The sequence below is a fragment of the Oncorhynchus masou genome, chromosome 15, assembly GCF_036934945.1.
Source record: "Oncorhynchus masou masou isolate Uvic2021 chromosome 15, UVic_Omas_1.1, whole genome shotgun sequence".
NCBI lineage: Eukaryota > Metazoa > Chordata > Actinopteri > Salmoniformes > Salmonidae > Oncorhynchus > Oncorhynchus masou.
Window position 1 is genome coordinate 19,070,264 of NC_088226.1, and position 16,917 is coordinate 19,087,180.

General features: G+C 41.7%; 1 pseudogene; it reads right to left on the minus strand.

Moving 5' to 3' along the window:
* The window catches only part of LOC135555827 (retinoic acid receptor alpha-like), a 187,040-nt pseudogene that overhangs the window by 12,499 nt on the left and 157,624 nt on the right, over nt 1-16,917 (minus strand).

Consider the following 16,917-nt stretch of genomic DNA (forward strand, 5'->3'; position numbering starts at 1 on the left):
GACCGGACAGTCCGACAACGCTCTGAATTTACAAACGGGGGAGAAGATGGAAGGTCTAGATTCGGTGGGGTTAAAAGTACACACAGATGTCGGGAACACAAACTACAATGCCTATTACACACACCTGAAAAACACACACACAGGTTTCAGCCAGGCAGAATGAATGCCCTGTGGAACCCATGGGTTAAGGGTCTATAAATAAAGAGTGGATGACCCGAAGAAAGAGAGATAGGAATAGAGAGCAAGAGAGAGAGCGAGTGATAGAGCAACAGAATGAAGAGAAACATGGGAGAAGTGTGCAGGTAGATACACAGCAAAAGAAAGATAAATAGAGAGATCATCAGAGAGATGGAAACAGAGAAAAAAAGAGATGCAGGGAGAGAGGAGGCTGAGACAGAGGCGAGAACCTCCTGACAGGACTATGTGGACCTATATCTGATATGGGATCCTTGATCTCTTCCTGGCCGCCAGCCGAACTCTGGGAGCCTGAGATTGACCCTGGCGCGACCTGGGACAGGGGGGTTCTACTCACGGTACGGTAACCTTCTACCGTGGGGGGGGGGTCATCACCCATGCACCACTTCACTCCACACAGTGTCCTGCCTTCCCCATCCTGTAAGCCTATTTAGCTGCACAACTAATCCTGGCCCCTGGTAACAGCCTGGAAGGGTGTGTGTGTGTGTATGTGTGTGTGTGTGAGTACGAAACAGATTACTTGTGTATATGCACAGGGGTCACAGTATGCCGTGTGTATGTAACACGGCTAAATCCTCGGCCCTAATCTATGGCAAATGGCCCAGGAACACAAGGAAAATACTCAAGGGCCAGTCAGCCCTTCCCCCTGATGAGGGGCCAACATCTCAGTCTCTCTCTCTCACACAGTATCTAGCGGACTGACTATTGGTATGTGTGAGAGCATAATACCACTGAAGCCATGTTTGGTCTCTGTACTGAAAACTTATTCCCTGAAGTGAACTCTGATGCCATCTATATGGATGTATGATCTCTGTGGTTATATGTACTTGTTCAGAGTGAACTCTGATGACACCGTATGCAAGGATTTCCTTTGTGCCGTCTCGGGAATGCGGTCCGGTCTCTGGTATAAATGGAATGAAGGTCTCTAATCCTGCCCATGGGAAAAGGTTTTCTGAAAACGCTTCCCTTTAAGGTTAGCCCATAGGCTTGTGGCCTAGAGGGTCTGTTTTGTTCATGCATGTTGGATGCATTTGCAGTTTGTTTCGGCTGCGTTTCACATTATTTTGTGTCCAAAAGAAATGAATGGTAAATAGTATCATTTTGGAGTGGCCTTTATACATGCTAACCTCCCTTGTTATTATGTTCTGGGGGTATGATCTTTGACCGTCTAACTTTCGCACTCATCATTATTCATAATTCATTTTCCGTAATCACGGTAGCATCCACATTCATGTAGAAGTGTTTAGAAACAATCTATTCTTATTTATAGTATAAGTGACTCCAGAATGACACAAAGCATTGTTTACCATTCATTTCTAATTGGGCACAAAATAATATGAAACAACTTAACTTCATGCGACGAGCAATCCCGTATCCGGGATCCTATTTATAGCCTCAAGCTCATTAGCATAACGCAACGTTAACTATTCATGAAAATCGCAAATTAAATGAAATAAATATATTTGCTCTCAAGCTTAGACTTTTGTTAACAACACTGTCATCTCAGATTTTCAAAATATGCTATTGAACTATAGCTAAACAAGCATTTGTGTAAGAGTATTGATAGCTAGCATAGCTATAAGCCTAGAATTCAGCCAGCAACATTTTCACAAAAACAAGAAAAGCATTCAAATAAAATCATTTACCTTTGAAGAACTTCAGATGTTTTCAATGAGGAGACTCTCAGATAGCAAATGTTCAGTTTTTCAAAAAATATTATTTGTGTAGGACAAATCGCTCCGTTTTGTTCACGTTTGGCTACGAAAAAAACCTGTATCCAGTTATAGCCTCAAGCTCATTAGCATAACGTAACATTAACTATTCATAAAAATCTCAAATGAAATGAAATAAATATGCTAGCTCTCAAGCTTAGCCTTTTCTTAACAACACGGTCATCTCAGATTTTCAAAATATGCTTTTCAACCGTAGCAAAACAAGCATTTGTGTAAGAGTATTGATAGCTAGCGTAGCATTTAGCATAGCATTTAGCAGGCAACATTTTCACAAAAACCAGAAAAGCATTCAAATAAAATAATTTACCTTTGAAGAACTTCGGATGTTTTCAATGAGGAGACTCTGTTACATAGCAAATGTTCAGTTTTTCCTGAAAGATTCTTTGTGTAGGAGAAATCGCTCCGTTTTGTACATCACGTTTGGCTACCAAAAAAAAAAAAAAACGAAAATTCAGTCACCAAAACGCCGAACTTTTTTCCAAATTAACTCCATAATATCGACTGAAACATGGCAAATGTTGTTTAGAATCAATCCTCAAGATGTTTTTCACATATCTCTTCATTGATATATCGTTCGTGGAAGTCTGCTTTCTCCTCTCAATCACATGGAAAAATACTTGCAGCTGAGGTTTACGCACCAAGTTCGACGCAGGACACCGGGCGGACACCTGGTAAATGTGGTCTCTTATGGTCAATCTTCCAATGATATGCCTACAAATACGTCACAATGCTGCAGACACCTTGGGGAAACGGCAGATATTGTAGTCTCGTTCAGGGTGCATTCACAGCCATATAAGGAGACATTGGAAAACAGCGCTTCAAAAGTTTTGCTCATTTCCTGTTTGAAGTTTCATCTTGGTTTCACCTGTAGCATCAGTTCTGTGGCACTCACAGATAATATCTTTGCAGTTTTGGAAACATCAGAGTGTTTTCTTTCCAAAGCTGTCAATTATATGCATAGTCAAGCATCTTTTCGTGACAAAATATCTTGTTTAAAACGGGAATGTTTTTTTATCCAAAAATGAAATACTGCCCCTAGAGTTCCAAGAGGTTAAATGAACTGCAAATGCATCCAACACGTTTGTAGAGTCACACCGTTGATGTAGTCATTGCATGTTAGGAATATGGGACCAAATCAGAGGTCGGCCGATTGTGATTTTTCAACGCCGATACCGATTAATCAGCCGATTTATTTTTTAAATGTATGTGCAATAATGACAATTACAACAATACTGAATGAACACTTATTTTAACTTAATACAATACATCAATAAAATCAATTTAGCCTCAAATAAATAATGAAACATGTTCAATTTGGTTTAAATAACACAAAAACAAAGTGTTGGAGAAGAAAGTAAAAGTGCAATATGTGCCATGTAAGAAAGCAAACATTTAAGTTCCTTGCTCAGAACATATGAAAGCTGGTGGTGCCTCTTAACATGAGTCTTCAATATTCCCAGGTAAGAAGTTTTAGGTTGTAGTTATTATAGGAATTATAGGACTATTTCTCTCTATACCATTTGTATTTAATATACATATGACTATTGGATGTTCTTATAGGCACTTTAGTATTGCCAGTGTAACAGTATAGCTTCCGTCCCTCTCATCGCTCCTAGCTGTGCTCGAAAGAGGAACACATCGACAACAGCCACCCTCGAAGCAGCGTTGCCCATGCAGAGCAAGGGGAACAACTACTCCAAGTCTCCACTGGATGCCCATGCAGAGCAAGGGGAACAACTACTCCAAGTCTCAGAGCGAGTGACATTTGAAAAGCTTTTAGCGCGGACCTCGCTAACTAGCTAGCCATTTTACATCGGTTACACCAGCATAATCTCGGGAGTTGATAGGCTTGAAGTCATAAACAGCAGAGCTGCTGGCAAAATGCAGGAATGTGCTGTTTGAATGAATGCTTACGAGCCTGCTGGTGCCTACCATCGCTCAGTCAGACTGCTCTATCAAATCAGATTTAATTATAACATAATAACACACAGAAATACGAGCCGTAGGTCATTAATATGGTCGAATCCGGAAACAATCATCTCGAAAACTAAACATTTATTCTTTTAGTGAAAAACGGAACCGTTCCATATTTTATATAAATGGGTGGCATCCATAAGTCTAAATACTGCTGTTACATTGCACAACCTTCAATGTCATAATTACGTAAAATTCTGGCAAATTATTTCGCAACGAGCCAGGCGGCCCAAACTGTTGCATATACCCTGACTCTGCGTGCAATGAATGCAAGGGAAGTGACAAAATTTCACCTGGTTAATATGGACTGCTAACCTGGATTTCTTTTAGCTAAATATGCAGGTTTAAAAATATATGCTTCTGTGTATTGATTTTAAGAAAGGCATTGATGTTTATGGTTAGGTACAGTCGTGAAACGATTGTGCTTTTTTTGCAAATGCGCTTTTGTTAAATCATCTCCCGTTTGGTGAAGTTGGCTGTCTTTGTCGGAAGAAATAGTCTTCACATAGTTCGCAACGAGCCAGGCGGCTCAAACTGCTGAATATACCCTGACTCTGTTGCAAGAGAAGTGACAAGGAAATTCATGTTAGCAGGCAATATTAACTAAATATACAGGTTTAAAAATACATACTTGTGTATTGATTTTAAGAAAGGCATTGATGTTTAGGTAACTTTTCGTGAATGCGCACCGCATCGATTATATGCAAAGCAGGACAACTAGTAATATCATCAACCATGTGTAGCTAACTAGTGATTATGATTGATTGATTGTTTTTTATAAGATAAGTTTAATGCTAGCTAGCAACTTACCTTGGCTTCTTACTGCATTTGCGTAACAGGCAAGCTCCTTGTGGAGTGCAATGAGAGGCAGGTGGTTAGAGCGTTGGACTAGTTAACCGTATTAACTACAAGGTTGCAAGACTGAATCCCCAAACTGCCAAAGTAAAAATCTGTCGTTCTGCCCCTGAACAAGGCACCTCTCTGGGATAAAAGCCAGGGAAAATGCAGAGCTCCAAATTCAAATAAATTACTATAAAAATCTAACTTTTATTAAATCACACATGCAAGATAGCAAATTAAAGCTACACTTTTTGTGAATTCAGCCAACATGTCAGATTTCAAAAAGGCTTTGCGGCGAAAGCAAACGATGCTATTATCTGAGGGTAGCACCTCCGTAAAAAACATATTTAAACCCTGCAGGCGCGACACAAAACGCAGAAATAAAAATATAATTCATGCCTTACCTTTGACGAGCTTCTTTTGTTAGTACTCCATAAACATCACAAATGGTCCTTTTGTTCGATTAATTCCGTCGATATATATATCCAAAATGTCCATTTATTTTGAGCATTTGAAGCAAAAACAGAAACACCAGTTCCAACTTGCGCAACGTGACTACAAAATATCTCAAAAGTTACCTGTAAACTTTGCCAAAACATTTCAAACTACTTTTTTTAAAACAACTTTGAAAAATACCTAAAGTAAATAATGGATAAAATTGAAGACGGGATGATCTGTGTTCTATACAGGAAGAAAACAAACTGAAAACAAACTAACAGTACACTTCAAGTGACCCTCATGAAGAAGTATGGCCATCTTGAACAACAAAGGAATAACCTCAACCAATTTCTAAAGACTGTTGACATACAGTGGATGCGATAGGAACTGCAAGAAGGTCCCTTAGAAATCTGGATTCCCAATGAAACTCATTGAAAAGAGAGTGACCTCAACAACAACAAAAATATCTGAATGGTTTGTCCTCTAGGGTTCGCCTGCTAAATAAGTTCTGTTATACTCACAGACATGATTCAAACAGTTTTAGAAACTTCAGAGTGTTTTCTATCCAAATCTACTAATACTATGCATATCTTATCTTCTGGGGATGAGTAGCAGGCAGTTGAATTTGGGCATGCATTTCATCTGGACGTGAAAATACTGCCCCCTGTCACCAAGAAGTTAACACACCATTCCTAGGCCATCATGGAAAATAAGAATATGTTCTTAACTGACTTGCCTAGTTAAATAAAGGTGTAAAACAATATATATAAAAATCGGTGTCCAAAATCTGTATTTTATTTTTTCCAATTAAATCGGTCGACCTTTAGACCAAATACCCAACTTTTGATTACTTTATTTATAAGAATCTTTATGAGTGTCAATAATATGGGCCCCTACCTTTTTGAGAAGAAAAATGATTACTTGTTAAACAAAATCTGTTGTGTTTATTTAAAATAATATAATTCACATACTGCCTAACCTGGTTCACCAACTACTTCTCAAATAGAGTTCAGTGTGTCAAATCGGAGGGCCTGTTGGGGGTTCCACAGGGATCAATTTTCGGCCGACTCTTTTCTCTGTATGCATCAATGATGTCGATCTTGCTGCTGGTAATTCTTTGCAACCTCTACGCAGACAATACCATTCTGTATACTTCTGGCCCTTCTTTGGACACTGTGCTAACAAACCTCCAGACAAGCTTCAATGCCATACAACACTCTTTCCGTGGCCTCCAACTGCTCTTAAATGCTAGTAAAACTAAAAATGCATGCTCTTCAACTGATCGCTGCCCGCACCCGCCCAACTAGCATCACTACTCTGGACGATTTTGACTTAAAATATGTGGACAACTATAAATACCTAGGTGTCTGGTTTGACTGTAAACTCTCCTTCCAAACTCACATTAAGCATCTCCAATCCAAAATTAAATCTAGAATCGGCTTCCTATTTTGCAACAAAGCCTCCTTCACTCATGCTGCTTAACATACCCTAGTAAAACTGACTATCCTACCGATCCTTGACTTCGACGATGTCATTTACAAAATAGCCTCCAAAACTCTACTCAGCAAATTGGATGTAGTCTATCACAGTGCCATCCGTTTTGTCACCAAAGCCCCATATACTACCCACCACTGTGACCTGTATGCTCGTTGGCTGGCCCTCAATACACATGTCACAAAACCCACTGGCTCTAGGTCATCTATAAGTCTTTGCTAGGTAAAGCCCCGCATTATCTCAGCTCACCGGTTACCATAGCAACACCCACCCGTAGCATGCGCTCCCGCAGGTATATTTCACTGGTCATCTCCAAAGCCAACTCGATTGGCCACCTTTCCTTCCAGTTGTCTGCTGACAATGACTGGAACAAATTGCAAAATTCACTGAAGTTGGAAACTTCTATCTCCCTCACTAACTTTAAGCATCAGCTGTCAGAGCAGCTTACCGATCACTGCACCTGTACACAGACCATCTGTAAACAGACCACCAAACTACCTCATCCCCACATTGTTATTTATTTTTGCTCTTTTGCACCCCAGTATCTCCACTTGCACATTATCATCTGCATTTCGATCACTCCAGTTTTAATGCTAAATTGTAATTATTTCGCCAATATGGCCTATTTACTGCCTTACCTCCCTAATCTTACTACATTTGCACACATTGTATATAGATTGTTTCTATTGTGTTATCGACTGTAGGTTTGTTTATCCCATGTGTAACTCTGTTGTTTTTGTCGCACTGCTTTGCTTTATCTTGGCCAGGTCGCAGTTGTAAATCATAACTTGTTCTAAACTGGCCTACCTGGTTAAATAAAGGTGAAATATATATTTTTTTAATAAATAAACGTAGAATATAGCTCAGCATTTTAATAATTTATTTTATCAAGTCATTAATGCTCACCTTATCAAAAGGTGTCAATAATTTCAGACCCAACTATATATACACATATATGATCAACATTACCACACTACGTGTGTGTGTGTGGCTGTGCACATGCTCATCAAGTCTGAATGCCTGTGTACATCAATAGATTATTCTGGATGTGTACGTTGATTATGGAGTGCATGAGTGTGTGTGTGTCTATATTCCTTTGCTGTTTTGACAGCTCTGTTATTAAGGATGACATCTAGGTTAAAGCCCAAACAACTGCACATTTGCAGACAGCCACCCCCCCCCAAAAAAAAATGTAAAAGCCTCCAGCTAAAAGAAAAGAAAAGTAGACCAGATACACACATCCTCCTTGGGACCCAAAAAAGAGAAACAACCAGGGGGAAAAAGAGGAGAAGAAAAACATGCCCATTTAATGAAGATTTCTTCCAGGAGAGATGGAAGAAGCACTTGACTGATATTAAAGTCATTCACTGGCCTGAGAGTTCAGGCTTCCCAAGTCCTTGGGGGACAAAGCGAGAGAGAGGGCGATAGAGGCGAGGGAAGAGTAAGAACGAGCGAGCGAGCAAAAGAGAGAGAAACACAATGTGAGATGGATGGAGAGAAAAAGAGCATGGCCAGTGTCTCACCTTGCAGCCCTCGCAGGCGCTGACTCCATAGTGGTATCCCGAGGACTTGTCCGCACAAACAAAGCAGGGTTTGTAGATTCGCGGGGAGGGGGCGGAGAGGGGGGACTGGGGACTATCTCCTCCGAGCTGGTGCTCTGGGTCTCTATAGCTGCAGAGAGAGGGAGAGAGAGAGCGAGAAAGGGGAGCGGGAGATTAGGTTAGTTTAATCTATAGGTCTGGGTGATCATAAAAAGACACACAACGATGCTATTACTTAGCCTAAATCACAGATTAAGACATGGTGGAAACAAGTGACAACGACACATTGCAACAAGTTGACCGTATGAAAGATTCAGTGGAACCACAGATGGTCATTGGGTCGGTAACTTGCAACACAGTTCATTTGAATAGAGAGAGAGAGAGAGATACAAATAGATCAAAAGAGAATTAGGATGAAAGAGTGAATGGGAATATGAGAGAGAGAGAAGCACATGGTGATAAAGCAGATGATGTTACCGCCTGTGGTGGGCCGCTCCCTAGAAAGCCTCTATAATAGCATCGCCCCGTGTGAGAGGCAACCTGCTGTGGAGAATAGGTCGAGTTGGCCCACGACCTACTTTCTGCTTCATAGAAAGCATGTGCACACACACACACACACTGGGAGGAGTGCCAGCAATAATGAATGGAGTTGTGCTTGTCACCGAGGAGGAGAGAGAGAAAGAGGCAGGAGAAATACACAAAACTGCTCCATTAAAAGAGCTCGAGAGAACACACAGCCATGTTAGCAACCATGGCTTGCCAGCCAATCAAGAGTCCTCCTATGAGCCTCCGTGACCAATCAGGGCTCACTCGGGCATTATTGTGGCTCATCGCGGTTCACTAGGTAGCCATAGCGACCAATCACTATCCACAACGGTACAATTTCCATGATGACAATGAGCAAATGAGCTCCAACAGTAGTGTCTCATTAGAGGCTATTGCCAATGAAGAATGATCACAGCAATGAATAATCTGTCATGAGAGTGCATTCAAACCACATTCAAACGAGTAGTGCATTCGCTGCTAGCCTTTAACAGCAGAAAGTAGACCATATACAGTGCCTAGTTAAAGTCTACACACCCCTGGGACAGTCTTTCCATTTTGTGGCCTTAAAATGTCCTCTATACCAAACTAAAAATATAAATGCAACAATTTCAACCATTTTACTGAGTTACAGTTCATTTAAGGAAACCAGTCAATTAAAATAAATTAGGCCACAATCTATGGATTTCACATGACTGGAAAGGGCGCAGTCATGGGTGGGCCTGGGAGCGCATAGGAAAGGAGCACATAGGCCCACCCACTTGGGAGCCAGGCCCAGCCAATCAGATGACTTTTCCCCACAAAGGGGCTTTATTACAGACTGAAATACTCCTCAATTTCATCAGCTGTCCGGGTGGCTGGTCTCATACGATCCCACAGGTGAAGAAGTCAGATGTGGAGGTCCTGGGCGGGTGTCTGTGGTTGTGAGGCCAGTAGGACATACTGCTAAATTCTCTAAAATTACTTATGTAGACATTTACATTTACATTTAAGTCATTTAGCAGACGCTCTTATCCAGAGCGACTTACAAATTGGTGAATTCACCTTCTGACATGTAGAGAAGTTAACATTACATTATTTGGCAACAGCTCTGGTGGACATTCCTGCAGTCAGCATGCCAATTGCACTCTCAAAACTTGAGACATATGTGGTGTTGTGTGACAAAACTGCACAAGGTGCACCTGTGTAATGGTCATGCCGTTTAATCCGCCTCTTGATATGCCACACCTGTCAGGTGGATGGATTATTTTGGCAAAGGAGAAATGCTCACTAACAGGGATGTAAACACATTTGTGCAACATTTGAGAGAATTAAGCTTTTGTGCGTCTGGAAAAATTCTGGGATCTTTTATTTCAGCTCATGAAACTTGGGAACACCACTTTACATGTTGCGTTTATATATTTTTTCTTTATAGAAAGGGATTAAATTAAATTTGTTCCCATACAGAGTTACATAACGTACTCCAATTTTCAAAGTGAAAGAAAGTTAGATTTTTTCTTTTTTTTTTCTTCAGAAAATGAACAAAAAAACAGATGCCTGGATTGCGTACATCTTCACACCCCAGAGTTAGTACTTGATGGAAGCATGTTTTTAGCAGCCATTGCAACTGTGAATCATTTTGAATAATTTTCTATCAACTTTGCACAACTTCTAGGGCAACACATGCCCATTGTTTTTGTCAAAGTTGCTCAAGCTCAGTAAATCTGGTTGGGAATCATTGATGGACAGCATCAAGCAAATTTAAGTCGGGACTGAGACTAGGCCAACTATTGGAAAGCCAGTCTGGTGTTTCTTTAGCATTCAAAAGTGTGTAATTGTCTCGCTGAAAAATAAAACTATCCCAGGGTTAGGTTTTCAGAAGACTGAGGTGGGTTTTCCTTAAGTTCTTTACCTGGGCTTTGCTCATTTCATATTTATTTTGATCCCGACAAACTTCCCAGTCCCTGCCGATGACAAGCATAAGCACAACATGATGCTGCCACCACAATACTTGAAAATACATAGGGCTTCACCCTGTGTTGTGTTGTATAGGATTTGACCCAAACCTTTAGTTTAGGCCAAAAGGTTTATGTATTTGCCGTGTTGCCGTTCGGTATTACTTAACGGCCTCGTTGCAAACAGAATGGATGATTTGGAGTGGATTATTTATTTATTTTTTAAACACTGGCTTCCTTCTTTTCACTTTGCCATACAGGCCAGTAATTTGGGGTGAATACAATGTTGTCAATACCTTTTCATTTTCAAGTACTGTTGTGGCAGCATCACGTTATGGGTATGCTTGTCGCCGGCAGGGACTGGGGAGTTTGTTAGGATCAAAAAAAATATGAAAGGAGCAGAGCCCAAGTAAAAAGTTAAGAGGAAAACCTTCCTCAGTCCTTTGAAGAGCCAACACTGGGATATAATTTCACATTTTCAGAGGGACAATTACACACATTTTAAGACGAAAGACACACCAGAATGGCTTTCCAAGAGAAGTTTAGTGTTCCTGAGCGGTCCCGTCTCAGTGCCGACTTAAATCTGCTTGAAAATCTGAGACAAGATTTGAATATTACTGTTCATCAATGACTCCCAACCAAACTTACTGAGCTTGATCAAAGGATATATGTTACCCTAAAAGTTGTGCAAGGTTGAGAGAATCTTTTTTCAAAAATGATTCCCAGCTGCAATGGCTGCCAAAAGTGCTTCCATCACATATTAACTCTGGGGTGTGATGACATGCACAATCAATACATCATGATTTTATATATTTTTTTTGTCATTTCGAAAATATTTACATAATTTTTCTATCCCTTTGAAAATGTGGAGTAGGTCGCGTAGATCATTTGGGAAAATCTAAATGAATCCCTTTGTTGATGACATTTTAAGGCAGCAAAATGTGAAGACCGTAAGGCGTGTAGACTTTCACGAGCGACTGTATGCATTATGAAAAGGGAAACGTGTCTGCCGTGTGATGAGAAACAGTAATCTTGTGTAATCACAGTCCATCATGTAAGCTCCTCCACTTCTTGGAAGAGGGGCTTACATCATTTGGAATAATATGCAAGGGAGACCCTGAACACACACACACACACACACACACACACACCTGACCCAACAACACATATTTATGGCCCTAACCCACCATGTGAAAGTTGATGCATAAATCTGTCCTACATGTTCTAGTGTGTGTGTGTGTGTGTGTGTGTGAGACAATGTGTACAATGTTACTCGTTTCCATCTTCACCACACTAAACCCCCACACATTCTTCTACCTTTCACTCTCATCTTTTTCACTCCCTCTACGTTTACCTCCCCCTGTATCTCTCTCCAGATTCTTTCCATTCTCTCTCTACAAGCCAAACACCCCACCACCGCATTTGCTATTTCCCCTGTCCTTCTGTCCTGTAGTCCACCAATCCCCAGCCATGTTCCCCTCTGCCCTTTTCCCTTTGACCCCCAGCCATCTCCGGTCCACGCCCTTACCGGCTTCCCCCCCAATATTTCCTGACATAACACACATTCCAGTGTTTGCAGCCCCCCCCTCTTATTTCTTCAAGCTCAGTCCACCTTCCCATCAGTGCGGGGTAGGTTCCAACAATAACACTGGTATAGGGCCTGAGGGTGGAATTCCAAAACACCTTTGACCATCAAAAAAATAATAATGTGTGTGTGTGTGTGTGTGTGTGTGCATGTGATGAGAGAGTGAGTCAGTCGGGGAGTGTGCGTGCATACTTACGGTACATACATCCTAGCTCTACGAAGTATTATTTTCGAAAGAGACCAGATTTTCGCTGTGTGAGAATGAAACGAGAGGGAAAAGTAAAGAAAGGAAGACATTGGCAGAGACCGGGATAGTGTGGAAGAACACGAGAGACAGAGAGAGAGAGACAGAGACAGACAGAGACAGAGACAGAGACAGACAGAGACAGAGACAGACAGAGACAGAGACAGACAGAGACAGACAGAGAGAGAGACACAGAGAGAGACAGAGAGAGACACAGAGAGAGACACAGAGAGAGACACAGAGAGAGACACAGAGAGAGACACAGAGAGAGACACAGAGAGAGACACAGAGAGAGACACAGAGAGAGACACAGAGAGAGACACAGAGAGAGAGGATGAGGAAAAGCGATAGAGACTATCCAGGATCACTCCAGTGATCTCTGGGTTTGGAACAGATGAGGAACAGGACCGGCGGTTTAGAAGACATGGCACCACTATATTAGCTTTGGCCATCCGCTGTTTGTCCTACGGACAATTTATTCCAACATAAAAACAGGGGAGAAAAAAAAACTAGAGGAGAAAACAATCTATTCACTGCCTGTTGTTGTCCTGCCAAGGCCCTTCCCCTAGTGTCCTCGGTCGCTCTGAATAGCTCAATACAAAACATATTCAAAAAAAAAAAAAAAGATTTTAAATAAACTCGACAAATACACAATGGAAAAGCTCGGACTCTCGGGATTCTGGAATTCATTCAGACGAGCCTAAATGCTACCAGATCACCCCGCCACTCTCTGCCATTCAGCACAGATCCTGAATCAGAAGTAATGAGAGCATCTCCACGATACTAACTGGAGGATGCGTTCAGTTTTTGACCCGAGAACAGTGCTTCAAAGTGTGTGGAGGGGGAAGTGAATCTGTTTTCCTTGCGGGTCAATTACCAATTGATTTTCCTGGAACAACTTTGAGGATTACTGACTCGGATCTACTAGACTTTTTTTTACAGATGTCTAGATATGTAGACACTAGTCGATCACTATGATAAATGGTACCAGTTCTATATATCCCATTTGAGCCCCATCTACATTTTTTTAGTCTATGCTTAGCTGCGTCTTTCCAAGTATATCCACTACCAAATCAGCCGGTGTTTCCTGTGTTCAAAATAAGCCAGTGTGTCACTAAAAATACACCAGCCCCAACCGAGACAGAAAGAAGACTGGAGAGAGAAGGATGTGAAGTCTTTATCTCCTCTCCAGGCACACACACACACACGCACACACACACAGAGGAAGCAAGTGGCGGTTGAGGCTGTCAGTGCTGTCTTTGTGCCAGCTAAGGGAGGTATTTTGGGCAGGTCGGTACACAGACAACAACAAAAAGGCGTCAGAAAAAGCAGGCTCAGAAACAAGATGAAAGAGAGCTATGGTGAGAGATACGCTGTCGGTGAAAAGGGGGAGTGAGAGAGGGACACACTGATCTTTTGCTGCTCTACGGAATCAAACCAACACGTTGAGGTAAAACTAAAAATAAATAATTAAAAGACACCGGAAGTAAGACATTTCAAACACTTCCATCCAACTCTTCCCCCTTCGCTTTACACTCATTCCATTTTCTCACCCCTCTCCATCTCGGATTCTCTCCCTCTCCCTCGCCTTCCCTCTCCCTCGCCTTCTCTCCTCTCCTTCCCTCTCCCGCCTTCGCACGCAGTCTTCTTGTGGCGCGCCAGCCTCCTGTTCCCTGGAGTCCTGTCTGACCTCTTTTCTGCCAAGCTGTCCTTGTATGAGTCCTGACTCTTGTATGAGTGGCACATTTCAGGGTGAAAGAGGGACATCCTCGACTTCACTTGAAACTCTACCTGCACGCCTGGCGCTATGCCACCCAAACTGGTCCCAGACGCCATGTGTTATATAAACCATGGTGTGATAATAAACCAGGATTTTATTAGATGAAAGACAAACCGATCAGGTCATCACTAATCAATCCTCCCAGGTAGGCGATGTACACCAGCTACAGTGAGCTAGCTTCGCGGGCCTTCTTGTCATCTCAGCTAAATAGGGACATTTGAGAAGAAGCCAACAAGATGCCAAAAGGCAGTTCACCCTGATCAAGGACATGAAGGGCTATTATGAAGGGCTCAAAAGAGGGAGTGCCCATTCAGCCAAACTGACATCTACTTTAATAATCACTTTATTTGTCACATGCGCCGAATACAACAGGTGTAGACGTTACCGTGAAATGATTACTTACAAAGAAAAGTCTGAGTTGTTGGTTGAATAAGAAAATATTAGCAAAAAATAAATGTATAAAAATGGTAAAATAGGGGGCACCCAGTCGAGGTAATTGAGATATGTACATGTGGTTAGGGGGTAAAGTGACTATGCATAGATAATAAACAGCGAGAAGCAGAAGCTTAAAAAGGGGGGGAGGGGGTCAATGAAAATAATCAAATGCTACCCAGACTAACTGTTTAGCAGTCGTATCGCTCGAGGGTAGGAGCAGGGGGTTAGAGGTTAAGGAGTCCTTTAGACCCAGACTTGGTTCCCCGGCACTGCTTGCCACACGAGTAACAGAGAGAACAGTCTATGATTAGGGTGGCTGGAGTCTACGTACGACCCTCGTACGACCCTCCGTAGCGGTCAGATGCCGAGCAGTTGCCAATTCAAGCCGTGATGCAACCAGATGCTCTCGAGGGTGGATCTGTAGAACTTGAGGATCTGAGGACCCATGCCAAAGCCATGGAAGGCAGACTCAATTAGCCACCAGCATCACACAGGAGGACTTTCTCCTTCCCTCTTTCTTTCCATCCCTCCCATCAGGCAAAATGATGGGTGTCCTCTCTCACTACCCCTCTCCTCTGCTTTTAGCGTATAAAAGAAAAAGGCACCTAAATTTAACTAAGCAAGTCAGTTAACCTCTTGAATCTATGGGGGCGCTATTTCATTATTGGATAAAAAAAACGTGCCCGTTTTAAGCGCAATATTTTGTCACAAAAAGATGCTCGACTATGCATATAATTGACAGCTTTGGAAAGAAAACTCTGACGTTTCCAAAACTGCAAAGATATTATCTGTGAGTGCCCCAGAACTGATGCTACTGGCGAAACCAAGACTTCAACTTCAAACAGGAAATTAGCAAAATTTTTGAAGCTCTGTTTTCCAATGTCTCCTTATATGGCTGTGAATGCGACAGGAATGAGCCCACAATTTTTGCTGTTTCCCCAAGGTGTCTGCAGCATTGTGACATATTTGTAGGCATATCATTGGAAGATTGACCATAAGAGACCACATTTACCAGATGTCCGCCCGGTGTCCTGCGCCGAAATTGGTGCGCAAACCTCAGCTGCAAGTATTTTTCCATGTGATTCAGAAAAGAAAGCAGGCTTCCACGAACGATATATCAATGAAGAGATATGTGAAAAACACCTTGAGGATTGATTCTAAACAACGTTTGCCATGTTTCAGTCGATATTATGGAGTTAATTTGGAAAAAAGTTTGTCGTTTTGGTGACTGAATTTCCGGTTTGTTTTGGTAGCCAAAAGTGATGTACAAAACGGAGCATTTTTCTCCTACACAAAGAATCTTTTTGGAAAAACTGAACATTTGCTATCTAACTGAGAGTCGCCTCATTGAAAAATCTGAAGTTCTTCAAGGGTAAATTATTTTATTTGAATGCTTTTCTTGTTTTTGTGAAAATGTTGCTGGCTGAATTCTGGGCTTATACCTATGCTAGCTATCAATACTCCTACACAAATGCTTGTTTAGCTATGGTTGAAAAGCATATTTTGAAAATCTGAGATGACAGTGTTGTTAACAAAAGTCTAAGCTTGAGAGCAAATATTTATTTGATTTCATTTGCAACTTTCATGAATAGTTAATGTTGCGTTATGCTAATGAACTTGAGGCTATAAATAGGATCCCGGATCCGGGATTGCTCGACGCAAGAAGTTAAGAACAAATTCTTATTTACAATGACAGCCTACATCCTAGGCAAAACCGACGACGTGCGCCGCCCTATGGACTCCCAAGCACAGCCGGATGTGATGCAGCCTGGATTTGAACCAGGTACTGTAGTGAAGCCTAGTGCACTAACATGCAGTGTCTTAGACCACTGTGCCACTTTGGGGCTTAGTCTCAATTCCAAACAAGTGTTTCCATGGAGGCATGCTAACTGGGGGAGAGCCATTGTCAAAACATGACCAATAGTTTCTGTTGTTGTTCTTGAATAAGGCAAAGTGTTTTCTATCTGAATCTGGCTTACTCTTCAAGTTCTGTTCTTGTTATTAGTTATTATGGGGTCATGGAGCATTCAATTTCAGTTCCATGCAGCACATCACCCACAACCCATCACCCACAACCCGGGTGATATCAGCACAACACTGAGCTATAGTTAAAAGGTTCAGTATGTAGCTTCCCTAGTTACCGGATTCAATTCACATAGAAATATTAGTTATAGATCTTTT